The sequence below is a fragment of the Musca autumnalis genome, unplaced genomic scaffold (genome assembly GCF_047663935.1).
Source record: "Musca autumnalis isolate F117 unplaced genomic scaffold, ASM4766393v1 scaffold_4, whole genome shotgun sequence".
NCBI lineage: Eukaryota > Metazoa > Arthropoda > Insecta > Diptera > Muscidae > Musca > Musca autumnalis.
Genome location: NW_027411977.1, coordinates 72,488,536 through 72,502,176, shown reverse-complemented (window position 1 = coordinate 72,502,176; position 13,641 = coordinate 72,488,536).

The window sequence follows — 13,641 nt, the reverse complement described above, 5'->3', positions numbered from 1 at the left end:
AAACGGCCAAAACGACACAAAACTTTACCCAAACGTTGGATGTGTTTTCAGCTTTAGAGTCATTTTACAAAGCTGAATGAGCTTTGCGGAGATACCAAATTCAGACATGGCTTGGAATACCTTTGAACATAGCGGGCTGTCGAAGACTGCTTTATAGTCGACAAAAAGGTGGTAGGCGTCGATCTGCATCTCTTGGGTCTTCTCCAGGATTTGCCGCAGGGTAAATATCTGGTCGATGGTGTACTTGCCAGTTCTAAAGCCGCATTGGTAAGGTCCAACAATTTCGTTGACCATGGGCTTTAGTCGTTCGCAGAATATTCCTGACACTATCTTGTAGGCGATAGGGAGAAGACTTATGCCCCTATAGTTGGAGCATAAAGTCTTATCTCCTTTCTTATGGACGGGACACAAGATGCTGAGGTTCCAATCGTCGGGTACGCGTTCTTCCTGCCAGATGGAGCTAACTAGCTGATGCATACACCTTATCAGCGTGTAGCCTCCGGTTTTAAACAGCTCGGCTGGTAGGCCATCAGCTCCTGCTGCCTTATTATTCTTCAGCCGGTTTATTGCTGTATTTACCTCATCTTGGCCGGGTGGTATACATTCAATACCATCTTCTGGGATTCGATCTGTGGTATCTTCGTCGACTTCGCTACTATTGGATACCAACAGTTTGGAAAAATGCTGTTTCCATATCCTTAGCACACTACCTGCATCACTTACCAAATTACCTCTCAACAGGAGGATGTGCCAGTGCCAGTGCCAAAGACATCAGTTTGATGTTTCACTCTTTGGTAGAATTTTCGGACTTCATGCTGTCTCCTGTACATCTTGATTTGTTCACACTCCCTCGTTTCCATCTCTCACTTTTTCCTGCGGAAAAGACGTTTCTCTTCTCTCCTTTTCTCCCGATACCTCTATCGTGCTCTACGCGTTCCTACTGATTGTAAAGTAGTCCTATATGCCGCATTTTTCATTTCAGTAGCAGCACGACACTCCTGGTCATACCATGGATTCCTTGACGGAGGTCTCTGGTATCCAAGTACTGATTTTGCGGCTGTTTGCATGGAGTGGGCAATGTTTTGCCATTGTCCTGATATGTTATCGGGACGAGGAGTGATTTGATTAAGCAATTGGGCCAGTTGAGTGGAATATTCTGTGGATATCTGTTGTGATTGCAGTGTACCGATGTCCAACTTCCGTGTTGTGTCTGTTCGAATTTTGTTTGCTACGATACATTTAATCTGGTACGTACCTTTGATGCAACAAGGTAGTGGTCCGAGTCCATGTTTGCACCTCGAAACGATCGTATATCCAACACGCTTGATGCATGTCTTCCATCTATCACAACGTGATCAATTTGAGTTCTTATTCCTTGATACCTAGGTAACCTTATGAATATCGAGATGCTTAAATCTGGTACTGCTAACTGCCATGTTTTTTGCAGCTGCCAAGTCTATCAGCCTCATACCATTGTCAGATGTTTCACTGTGGAGACTGAATTTCCAGACTGTTGGGCCAAAGATATTCTCCTTTCCAATTTTGGCATTAAAATCGCCTAGTATAATTTTAATGTCATGGACAGGGCAGTGGTCATAAGTTTTTTCAAAGCGCTTGTAAAATATATCTTTGTTCTATACGTCCTAGCCTTCAGTGGGAGCATGAGCGCAAATAAAGCTTATAAAAATCTGGTGTGGATTGTTCTGGAAAACAAAAGCGAGGATTGATTTAAACCACCGGACGGACTAATTGTCTCAATGTGATCTTATCTGATATAGGGATAGGTAAGTCGACTTTCGATTAATCGATTAATCGACTTTTTGCAGTCAAAGGTCTTAAAATAGTAGTCGACTTCTGTTTGGAGGGAAAATCGCATAATCGATTATCTTGTGATCGATTTTCGAGTTTGCCCATAGATTGTTGGCGGTTTTACACTTTTAGCGGTTTTACAGTTTCAAAAGATAACTCGAAAATCGACGAATAGTCGATTATAATCGATTTTTCTGCGGTTATTAAAAAGTCGAAAGTCGAGTTTTAAGACAACTGAAATAATCGCCAGACCGAAAAATCGCATTTTTAGTTTTAGACCAAAATCCTAAAGTCGAATAATCTATTATTGCCTTCCATTACCTATCCCTAATCTGATAGTTACATAACGTGTTAGAATGGAGATCACCCCTTGTGATCTTATCTGATGGTTATGTAACGCGTTAGATTGTAGATCACAAACTGAGCGATTTTATTGAATTTTGTTCTAGCTTAAGTACTAATCGTGAGAAGAAATATTAGGTCGTAAATATATTCCCAGCAAAATTTTATGGAAGTGGTTTCATGAGATGCCATGATTTCACTGGATCTTTTGCATTGGTTCAAATGAAGTCGTGAAAGATCCGATCTTTTCATCAGCATTTGAACCCATTCGAAGGAAGTCGTGAAAGATCCGATCGTTTCATAAGCATTTGAACCAATTCAAAGGAAATCGTGATAGATCCGATCTTATCCTTAGCATTTGAACCCACTCCATCGATCCAATAGAGATGAATTTTGTGTTTTTATTTTTACACATGTATATATTCTTTTATTTATCTAAATATGTACGTTTAAAGCAATGTAAGATTTATTATGCTAGGAAGTCCCAATCATTGAGCTAAAAGTAGAGTCGGACTGCACTCTTTGGTATTAGTCGTGTTCCTTTACGTGCCTGAGGTTACCAGTTTTTACCCGCAAAGTGCTTCCTTACTTTTAAAAGCATACAATTTTATGAGAGCAGATCACCACTTTTACCATTTTTGCAACAATTACCATTTTTAAAAGTAAAGGAACAGACCAATTATAAAAGTTTCCTTGCCTGCTCTAGAGAACCATGCTCAACAAGTCGATTTGTAGATCCCTACAAAACAACAAACATTTCCAAAACGTTGTAAAATAAAATTCACGAAATAGTAATCTGCAGTTGGAGCCAACGTTGAAATCTACACTGCACTGATGGAAAGTAAAATCCTTTTATAAGATGAATCAAAACCTGTTGCGGAGGAAGTATACTCTGTTGCGTGCAGATGGGACGGCCGGAGGTCAAGTTTCTCACTTAAATTTACACATTGTCGCTTGCCAAACACATCGTTCCCGAAGTCTGGAAAATAGGCCAGCTACTGAAGCCCGAAAAGGATGCCAGCAAAGGTGAATCTTACAAACCGATTTCGCTTTTGTCGCCCGTAGCTAGGACCCTTGTGGCTATAGTTCTTCCAGCATCAGAAATAACTTTCCAGTTGCCGATCAATAGCATAGGATCCGTAAGCAGCACAACAACTGCGCTGAAGGCCATCTCCATCTAAATATTAGCAGAGGACTCACTCAGAGCAAGCCGTGCTCATAATCTAGAAAGAGAAGTCTAACGTTACAAGAGAGAAAGAACCTCTAGATCAACAAGCCTTTCAACCTGGTTTAAGTAGCATTCACACGAATGCAGTCGCAGATGCAGTAAACGGTTATCGTGTGAATGCGGTCCTTGGAGAACATCCACCATCTATCGCAGCTGAGAAGCGCCAGCTGTCAGGACAAACCAGAGTAGTTTTGGGTCAATACGCTCGGGATGGTGCAGCCGTCAAAATTCCTATAGGGCAAGTACTGATGACACCGTGGAAAACATCTGCCCAGCATACAGCACAGGCCCCCACGACACACTGCTCCTTTTCAATTGCCCTACCAATCCTGCTAAGAAACTTAAGTTTGCAGCTTTGTGGTTACAAACCATATAAATAGCGAAATAGCCACATTCTTACGACTGATAGACCCAGAGTCAGATTAAGCAGAAAAATGAGAATACAAGCATATTAACTACTGTTACAACAACGAGAACAAACTGCAATTATAGATGTAAACTTTATGATGATAAATAAATTATAGTTATTTCGTTAATTCCTTTGAATTAATAAAATAAAAAAATGAAAATAATTGTTCAATACAGCATTTTTCATTTTCCGAACAAGACGTGAAAATTACATGCCAAAGGGTTGGTGAAAATGACATGCCAAAGATTAGTGAAAATGCTATTCTTGGGAATTGGTTAAGATGGCATGCCAAAGGATTGGTATAGATGCCATGCCAAAGAATTGTTGAAGATGCCATTCCATCGAGTTAGTAAAGATGACATGCTTAGGATCTGAAAATGAATTGCATCTTTTGGGGGTCACGCTCTTGTAAAAAGAATGAGTGAAGATGCTGAAAAAATGACATTCCATTTCACTTGCACCCATTCTTGAATAGCATCTTTGGCATCGAACATTTTCCTGGGTTAGTAATAGTTTACAGTTGCATAAAATGGTACATCGAAGTCTTTCTTTCACGGGGGTGAAGCAGGAGAACAGATGTTTTAACCTCCGACCAACTACAAATCCGCAACCAAACTCATGCTTTGTGTCATGGCAGCTATAATACAGTGCGTCACCTTTAGGTGTTGTTGTGACGCCTTTCCCAATCCATCGAATTTCCTGTATGACAGTAATGTCGGCCTTGTAGTTTTCAAGTACATCTGCCAATGCGTAAACTGCATCTTCTCTATAAAGATTGGGAACATTCCAGGTGCAGATTCGCAGATCATGTTCCTTAAAACGTTTGCGGGGCTCGTCAACTTTTGAGGGATTTGTTTTTCTTCTCTTTCGTTTTTTCATAGTAGGCTGCTTTTTTCTAGGGGAGGGTTACTAATCCGACGCCCAAACCCAAGTTTTTAACGTTCTTATGGGTGAGCGCGTGGCACATTTTAGCTCACCACCTTTAACGGGTGTTAAAGGCAGCTACCCCAGGTGACACCACGGGGAGGTCAGTGTCCACTTGAGATGAGAGAGGGACCAAGATAAATCCTGGACTTTGCCATGTTAAAGCAGGTCAATTGGTTTTCAATATTTGAATGGAATTAACGTTATTTTAGTTATTAGTAGGGTTAAAATTATACATTCGCGCAATAGTAAATAATTTTTGAGAAAAATTCTTGTTTTCATTTCATAAATTTTTTCAAAAATATATTTTATTAAAATCCATTTTTGCGTGAACCTTTTTTTATATTTCAATGGAATAAACGTTAGTTTAGTGATTAATAGACAAAAGTTCATTCCTCCGTGTAACAGGAAACCAATTTTGAGGAAAAAAAATTCGAAAAGTCATAACCCTAATGTATGTATCTATTTCATTCGAGTATCGTCTTTAAATGTAATTTTCTCCAAATAATAAAAAAACTCACATTTTTTGGTTGCTTACATTCAATAGTTGTTATTTATTGATTTATTTTGTCATTATATTAAATAGATCAAAGCATATTTTCCATAATAATATGTAATAATAATAATTTTATATATATTTATGTATATACGTTTTCTTTTTAGTTCCAAATAAACATTTGAAAAAAAATAACACTAAAAATAATTTTCTTAATTTTGGTAATTTGTCTATACAAATTTCATTAGAGAAAATTCTAATGTTGTGTTTTTGCTTCTTGTTTGTTTTTTTTTTCGGAATAGAAAATAGACAAAAAAGTGATATTTGTAAAGATATGATAGGTTTTTCTTTTTTAGTTTTTGCCATAAATAGGGGCAACGTCATATAGAAAGGCGTTTTGATTTATAGTCGAAGCAAAAAGTTGGTTTTGTAAAGATTTATTTTTTTTTGTTTCAAAAATAATATCAAATAAGTTTTTGTTTTCTTTTATAGCACAACCATTTTTGGGTTTGAAACATTTCACTTTATTTTGTTTTGTTTTTTTTAACATTAAACAGTAAGAATTTAATTAGTTAAGTAGTTTTTCTGTTTCTTTGGATTTGTTGTTTTATCATTTGTTTGTTTTTTTTTTTTTAACAATTGAATATATTTAGAAAAATTTTTTGAGTTTTACAACAATAAAGTAAACATACAACGTTATATATAGTCAATATAAAGGATGTTCCGAAAATCTGTGGATAGCAAATAAATACTGGAAAAATAATGCAAGTTTTGCTCATAGAAAATAGCATATGAATATTGCGGCGATGTCGAACTGAATTTTCACAAAGTGCTGTGAAGCCACAGATCGCAACAATTGCATCACAATTCAGAACATCTTCCGTTTGTTCCCCTCTTCGCCTCACACAACAGAGCACAACCCTAAAAAAGAAAAACTGATACATGTTCAAAAGGGTTTGAAAGATAGACATCCAAATCCTTCACACATAGATCTCACTACATAGAAAAAACTGTATACATTCTAGAGAAATTCTTAAGCTGAAAACACATACAACGTTTGGGTAAAGTTTTGTGTCGTTTTGGCCGTTTTTACACTGTTGGGCATGATGCCGAAAAATTCAAATTCATTTGAAATATATGCCGGCAAACACATCAACGCCGGACTTTGGTGTCGGCGTCACCCTGTTGTTGTTGTTTTTTGTCAACGCCCAACGCAAAACTTTACTCAAACGTTGGATGTGTTTACAGCTTAAGTTGTTCAAATACTCGGTTGCTTGCTGGTGTGGCCGATCATTTTTGTCACAAAATGTTTTGTGGTTGCAATCGATATTTCCGAAAAATCGACAGTCAAATCTGATGGTGTGTACTCATTTTTAGATACATTGATCGCCAGCAGAGAATAAGCGACCGTAAATCCTATGCACGCGAGTCTAGGCATTTGAGTTAGTTGCGCTAACGCAGCTTGTGTGAGTAGACTCTACTCAGTAGAGTTTGTGTGTAAAACTAATGGTGGTGGTTTTGCGTCAGCTGCTAATTGCGTGAATAGAACTTTTGTATGGGAAAAGTCATCTCCGGTGAACTTTTGTATTGGGAAAGTCATCTCCGGTGAACTTTTGTATGGGAAAAGTCATCTCCGGTGAACTTTTGTATGGGAAAAGTCATCTCCGGTGAACTTTTGTATGGGAAAAGTCATCTCCGGTGAACTTTTGTATGGGAAAAGTCATCTCCGGTGAAGTTTTGTATGGGCTTTAACATATAGTGCGCGTATCCACAATGGTGGTAGGCAATCGCGAAAAGCCTTCAATACCACTTACAAAGGCGTTACATAAGCTAAAGCTGCGTTCCAGAACTAAAAAGTTTTTAAAATTTTTGCGACTTTTACACATTTTACTCGAAAACCCGTTCCCGTACACAAAAAAATTGTAAAATGTCCACTTCTCTTTAAACAAAAATGGCGCTGAATGACGCTCTCTTTAAAAACTTTTTACTCGACAAACTTGAGCGTGTAAAAAATAGTAACATGGTTGCCGGCGTCTGATTGGCTGGTATTCCGACTTTGACATTTGTTCCAGCTTTTTTGACGTTTTTCCATTTTTGCGTTCCCGAACTTTTTGAAAAAACTTTTGTGTGAGATCAATTTTTTTCTCTTTCTCTCTTTTACGAGTTTTACTATTAAAAAGTACGGGAACAAAGCTTATATCTAGAACAAAAAAGCGGAGAGCATAATTAATTCTTACCTAGTCCACACCTATAGTAGGTGTCTATCCTCTTAATATGTATTAATGGTGGTGTTGTCGTCATACCCACAGCAGGAAAGCGTTGTCACGAAAATCCTAAAGATTTTAGACCCAAAGCTTTTTATAATTTCTGGATAATTTTAACAACGTATCTTTAAGTCAACGCTATTACATTAAAGGCCGATCGGCTGAGCGCACAAACAATACAACGTAGCCGCCTTCCTGGATATAGATGGCCCATTCAACAACGTTAGTACCAAAACGATACAACGGCTGTATGTAACTTCGGTGTGCAGCCTTTTTTTGACAGAATGAGGCTGATGACCTCGCTGCTGCAAAAACATGGTAATCTCGACATTCAAACATCGATTCGAATCAGCAAAGGTACGAACGGACACAATACGGAATTTGAAGATCAGTAAGCTGCAATCACAACTGATAGCCACATCATATACCCCTAAACTGACCCATTTGCTTGACGAAAGCACTCCTCGTTCCGATAACTTATTAGCACAGTGGAAAAGTATTGGCCACTCTATGCGAATAAACGCAAAATTCATAATTGGATACCAGAGGCCTCCACCAAGGAACCTATGTTGTGACCATGAGTCTCGTACTGCAACCGAGGAGAAGTATATGGCATATAGACTACTTTACAATCGCGTAGCAACGAGAGAGGAATCTGTAGTAAAGGAGAGAAGAAAAACGTTGGGAAAACCCGAGATGAAAATTCTACCGAGGAGTAAAACATTAAACAAAACATCAGCCTTTCAAAAGGTCATCCATAGATAAAAGTCATCTTTAGATAGAAGACAATTTCTAAGGTCATCTATAGATAGAGGAGGCTTTCTAAAGACAGAAGACCCGTTTAAAGGATAATTTATAGATAGAAAACCTTCCAAAGGGCTATCTGTAGATGGGAGACCCTTTAGAAGGTTAATCTATTAATGAAAGACGCTTTCAAAGGGTGGTGTGTAGATGAAAGACCCTTCCAAATGGTCATCCTTTCAAAGGGTTCTATAGATGGAAACCCCTTTACATAGGTTATTTATAAGTAAAAGACCCTTTCTAAAGGTTCCTCCATGGATAGAAGACCAATTCATACAGTCATCTACAGATAGTATAACCTTTCAAAGTGTCATATATAAGAAGAAGACCCTTTCTAAGGATATAAATTATAAAGAAGACCCCTAATAGGGTCATCTATAGATAGAAGAGCCTTTCAAAGGGCTCTATAGATGGAAAACCCTTTACATTTATAAGTAGAAGACCCTTTCTAAGGGTCATCCATGGATAGAAGACTCTTCCTTAGGTTCCTCCATGGATAGAAGACCAATTTATACAGTCATCTATAGATAGCAGACCCTTTCAAAAAGTCGTATATAAGAAGAAGACCCTTTCAAAGGATCATCTATAAGAAGAAGACCCTTTATAAGGATCATCTATAGATAGAAGACCCTTTCTAAGGGTCATCTGTAGATAGAAGAGCCTTTAAAGGGTCATCTATAGATAGAAGAGACTTTCTTTAGATAGAAGACTATTTTAAAGGATGATCTACAGATAAAAGACCTTCCAAAGGGTTATTTATAGATGGGAGACCCTTTACAAGGTTAATCTGTTGATGAGAGAAACTTTCAAGGGGTGATATATAGATGGAAGACCCTTCCAAAAGGTCATCTATAGATAGAAGAGCCTTTCAAAGGTAGGGTCATCCATAAAGGTAAAGACAGCAGGAGCCGATGGCTTGCAAGCCGATCTGTTCAAAACCGGAGGCGACACGCTTATAAGTTGTATGCATCAGCTATTTAGCACCATCTGGCAGGAAAAATAAGTACCCGACGATTGAAACCTGAGCATCCTGTGCCCTGTCCACAAGAAAGGATATAACTATAGATAACTCTAACTATAAAGGCATAAGTCTTCTCCTTATTGCCTATAAGATAGTGTCAGGGATAATAATTGGGCCATACCAATGCGGCTTTAGACCTGACAAGTCCACCAGATATTTTCCCAGCGGTAAATCCTGGAGAAGACCCAAGAGATGCAGATCGACACCTACCACTTTTTTGTCGATTATAAAGCAACCTTCGACACCATCCTATTCGAAGCCATGTCTGAATTTGGTGCGATATAGACATCATGAGCCGATCAGTAAAATAAGTAACTGATTCCTTTAAGAAGGTCGAAGGAGAATCTGCTAAAGTCCATAGAGCTCGGACCAACAGTGGAAGTTGGTCCCTATAATTTTCAGGTAGTAAAAAACTTTGTCTATAAGATGAAGAAAAAAATCTTTGAAAGATCTACGGGCCAATCTGCGTTGACGGTGAACCCTTTGAAAGGCCTTCTATCTACAGGTGGATGACCCTGTGAAAGGATTCTCCACCTATGAATGATATGAGGGTTTTTAATGGCTCTTCTATCTATAGATGACCTTTGAAATTGTCTTCCATCAATAGGAGACCCCTGTAAAAGGTCTTCCACCTATAGATGACACTTTGGAAGGGTCCTCTATTTATGGATGACCTTACAAATCTTAAAACGCTCTTCTATCTATAGAATATATATATAGTTGGCCCTAGAAAGGGACACCTACATATATATAGATCTTCTATACATAGATGAGTCTTTGAAATGTTCTTCCTACTATAGATGACTCTATGAAATGGTCATCTGTCAAAGAAATCTAATCCGTTTTGAAGTTTACCAACTTTTTGCTAAAAAAACAATTTTTTATTGGGTTATGAATATATGCATCTGCGGTGCATATGAAATATTGTCCATAAATAGTTTTCGTTATGCCGAGAACGTTAATAATAGTTGAATAGGATATACCTCCGATATTTAAACCTAGGGGACTGACCAATTTCTTTTTAGGATAAAAGTTCATGAAGAGAGATTACGAATTCTGACCAATGATCTTCTGCAAAATACCTAGTTTTTCTTAGAAGACCTACTTATTAGAGCTACAATGCTATTAGAGATAATGTAATTGATATTTTGTGACTGGCTGCTGCACTGCGAATGCAATGGCACCTGTAACATTGCCTATAGGGAATGCAGCACAACAGTCCCAACAACAAGCAGCCGTAATTCCGTTAACACACATGCACCGACTCCTACTAACCCAATACCCAGCTAACATTTTTTCCGAATTCATATCGAATTGGGACAGAATTTCTGAAAAAATATCCGATTCTTATGACGAATTCGGTACGAAAGTTGTATGTTACCGAATTCGGAAAGAATTTTCTAAGGAAATTCATAAAAAATATTAGAGTTTCGCGACGAATTCGGTCCGTATTCGGAAGTAAATTCTTGGAAAATTCGGAGAAAAATTTAGATTTTCTGACAGAATTCGGTCCGAATTCGGAAGAAAATTCTGGAAAATTCGATGAAAAATTTTGATTTTCTTAAGAAAATCCGTCCGAATTCGGAAGGAAATTCTGGAAAAATTCGGAGAAATGTTCAGATTTTCTGAAAAAAAATGGGAAACAATCTGACCCTGACGCCTTTGATATTGACACAACACGTGTCGTACTGGGGCTGGATTCTTGTTCTATGGAAAATTGAAATGAAAAATATTTGCCTTATAAAATTTTTCAATTGACATTTATATCCTTTATAAAACTTTTCATTTCAAATTTTCATAGAACAAGAATTGAGCCCCTGTACTGAACAAACCCCACTCATAGACAATTTTCTTTTAATGTACTATTTATTGAAGATTATAATTTCAAATTTTCTAATGATTTTGCCTGTTGTTAGTTATCATTTTATGATTAACAGTATAACAATGTGCAGAAGTATGTTGAAGCTATCATCACTAGCTTGAATTATTATATGTTGCATTTATATTAAAAAATTGTAAAATTGTATATGCGAATTTTATGAAAATCCATTAGAAATTGGAACGAATTCGGAATGAAGATTCTTTAGAAAATGTGCAGAGATTCTTAAAATAAACTTATAGAAAATCGGACCAATTTCTAGGAAAATACTAGAGAAATCGGCCACATTTCTAAAAAAATTCAGAAAATCTCAGAAAAAATCTGATATCAGAGCCCTCGGAAAAATTGTTAGCTGGGTAGCTGCAAGCAATAGCCCATCACCACACAACATCAACAACAGTGTCCCACCACCATCTGACCTACTAATCTTTAGAAAAATACCTAGTTTATGTTATAAGACCTATTGGATGTAAACCTATTTTGCAAAAAATTCTATTAGCATTGACTACATTATTTATCAAGGATTTTATATACATATATACGCACACATTCTGGAACACCCTTTACATTCAGTTATTATAAGTAAGTATTTACTAGTTTAATAGAAAATGGTAAATTGAAGCGTATTGGTTGGTTTGTTTAAAAAGTTTACAACAGTTTTGTTTTAAAGTTAAGATTTCCTTATTATTTTCATTTCCATTCCTTTTTTTAATTTAAACTTGAAGATATGTAGCTAGTTTTCTTGTTTATATATTTTGTATAATTATACATACAAAGATAAATGATTAGTTAAATTATTTTTATTTATTTATTTGTTTTAATTTTTAATTGTTGTTGTTGTTGCTCTTGTAATAATACAATATATTTTATGCCAAACTTAAAGTTTTCCCTGCCTTATCCTTTAGACCTTTACTTAAAACCTTGTTTTTTTAATTAATTAATTATTTATATATAGTTATTATAGTTATATATTTGATTATATTTTTTAGACATTTTATTCTGTATTTCTAATACAAACATACATACATTGGTTGGGTACAAAACAAGAAGAAGAAATTTTATTTAGCTCGTCTTGTAGTTCTGTTCTGTTTTTTTTTTATATCTGACATTAAAAACTAAGAAATTGTTAATAAATATTTTAATTTTATTACTTTATGTTTCACTGGTTTTCTTTAATATTTAATTTTTTGTTTAATTTTTGTTTTTGTTTTTTTGGTTTATAACTTTTTATTGAGAAGAAAAGATGCTGAAGAAGAAGAAGTCAGTGATTCGTTATTTGTTTGTAAAGTTTCGTTAAGTTTTTTTCCTTTGAATTTGCAGTGTGCGTTGCATTAAAGTTTCGATTTTTGTTAAATGTTAGTTTAGTTTTTTGTTTTAGTTTTCATTTGTATTATTTTAGCGGAAGATGAAGTAAAAAAGACTAACTACAGTTAATAAATAACTATGTCTAGATATAAATACAAAGAAGACTAACAGCCATTTATTGTTTGAATTTCACATTGAAAATAGAGTTTAGCCTAGAAAAAGTTTTGCGTGTTTCGTATTTGTTGTTTTCTTCAGATATTGGAGTGTATTTACTTTGCAATCAAAATGATTTGTTAAAGCATGGAAACAATTGGTTTTCGACTTAGCATTTATATTCAGTTTTGAAATGTATCGGAAATGAAAATTGTAATTCAATGACCATTATTTAAAAAAAGCGATCTGTTGCAGAATGATACTCGTATAATCGCATTGCATGAAGTACGTTAGAAGAGTTCATAAAATTACGAAACCACTCCCACACTCCCACAAGATTGGATCCACAAGTGGATCCAAGAATAGTCACCACAGCAACAGCTGTACAAAACTTTTTTCCCCATATGAACAATTCAAGCCAGCAGGATTGTTCTTACTACTCCTGATCATTGCTGGTATCGAACAGAATCCTGGCCCCATCTCTAAAGAGGTCACCAATTGTTCAGTTTGTCATACCTGAATCAACCGCAACTTAACTCAAGTGCGTTGCAATGGTTGCCAACAGTGGTGTTATATGCGTAAAAGCTTGGGCTTACCAGTAACAGAGATTGGACTGGTTCCTTCAAGGCTAATTGTCGCTTGCTTCGAATTGCTACTTCTCCAAACATTTCAATGTTCAGTAGATGTATTCCGCCTAAGGTCCAGAAAAAAAGTTCCACCTCATTGGAATTACTCTGTCTGCCAGGAAGTTATCAGTACACGCAAAAAAATATATGTTAGACATATGTTTGGGACTGGTTGCAAACAAATATATGTTTCGGTCCAAACAAATATATGTTTGCAACATTTTGTAACATATCTCAATTTTATTTGTTTGGGTACGCTGAAGCGAAGAAGGGAGAGTAAAAAAGTTTGTTTGTACTTTGGTGGTGTGTATGCGGCCAAACACGTGTGTTTCGTGCTTTCTTGTTGTTAACGAACGTAGCAAGCGAAGATGAAAAGAGAAAAAT